Below are 1,814 nucleotides of genomic sequence, written 5' to 3'. Positions count from 1 at the left end.
GATCATTTTTTGTGATGATTGCATGAGTAAAATTTCTAGATGGGATTATTACAAAAATTAAGAGTTTCAAGCTTTTAATTCGAGTTTAAATAATTTTGGGTTTAATTTTTAGGCTTAATTTTTATTATATATGAACTCAATATTGTATTTATTAGGTTTAATTATTTTATCATGTATTTATTCCTAATTTTTTATATTTTTAAGTAATTCAAGTTATTTAGGAGTTTTATCTTCCTTAGTTAACAAGAAAGTTTAGTTTAAAACTATTTTTTTAAAGTAATCAGAGTTTCAGTATACTTTAGAGTTTTATTTAGAATGCAATTAGCTAGCCTACATAATGGTCTCTTCATTGTTCATTAGGGACACAATTGTTTTCATTAATAAAGTTTTCATTAATAAAGTTTTCAACTCTCGGAGTTATTTTCTTTGTGTAAGATTGAACAACTCTGGATGTATTAATATCTAGAGTGTGAATATTGCTACAAAATATATGAAATTGAGGCGGTGTCTGCAAGCATATGGGTCATGTTGTAATATGGTTTGTTTACAAACGAAACACTTGGTAACTATTTTGAGGTTCGTACCCAAAGGATTGCAGTTTGTGGAAAACTGCTATTAAACCAATTACCAAAAATAATTATTAATCTACTTGAGTCACGAATCTGTAGTGTTAATCAAGAAGCAAGATGATAATAATAAACTAAATAAATTTAACTAAACATAAATCTACTCTTAGGTTCATGTATCGGCTTTTCCTATCGTTGTTTCGCCTATATGAGTTCTTTTAGCCTAGATCCAATTATTTTACCTAATTAATTATTGGTGTAGGGCTCTATTTAACCAACTAGCATCAACCTAGTTGCGCCTCTCAACGTCCGACTAACCTAATAAGTCAGCAAGAACTACTTATCTCATGATGTCACAATCCATACCAGATTAGGGTAAGATTTTCATGGATAGACAATATCGATTTCGGGTTCATTCCCACCTAAATGACTTTCTAGGGTCATCAAGTCTAGATTTTTAGGTTCTTCCTTTCCTAACCAACTGATCTATTATGAAACTCTACCTTTCAATCAATGGATTAGGTTAATATAGTTGAAACACGTGAAATATGTATAAAGCGTAAATTGATTCCAATATTTACACAAACATTCAATTAACAATGTTACAGAAAAAGATATAAAGAATAGAATAAAGGAAAGAGATGTTCATGGATTTATCGATGAAAGCATTATTTTAGAATAATCTCCACTCGTGAAAGTCTCACTTCGGAATAGGATCTTTCGATTACAAGAACATAAAATAAAATATGTAAAAACTAGGAATGAAAGAAAAACCTAAGAATCAAAACCCTAAAAATTCTCCCTTTTAACTGATTACAATGGCCTTTATATAGGCTAAACTTGGAATATTAAAATGCCTAAATTGTCCTTGAAATTTTTAGAGTTTGACTATAACAAATACTCCTAATTTTCTTAAAAAACGTAACTATTTCGTGCATGAACTTTTTGTTCTATGCAAGGGCAGTGTTGCAACATGGGCCTGCAGTGTTGCAACACAGGGGGTATTGTGACGTCAAAGGCAGTTTTGCTCCAATACTCGTTTTTGGCTTTTGTCTTCGATGTTGAGACATCAATGTCTTGGTGTTGCGACATATGCATCAATTTCGGCCTGAATATGCGTCTTTAGCTCCCAATCTGTCGTACAAGACCATATAACTTTATTTAGATAAATAAAATGTAATAAAAATTACTAAAAAGCATAAATTACTACTGTAAGCATAAAAACTTAACTATATACTAAGACACTTT

Source organism: Gossypium hirsutum, chromosome D04 (genome assembly GCF_007990345.1).
Source record: "Gossypium hirsutum isolate 1008001.06 chromosome D04, Gossypium_hirsutum_v2.1, whole genome shotgun sequence".
Lineage (NCBI taxonomy): Eukaryota > Viridiplantae > Streptophyta > Magnoliopsida > Malvales > Malvaceae > Gossypium > Gossypium hirsutum.
Note: the sequence above shows the minus strand (reverse complement) of the source record.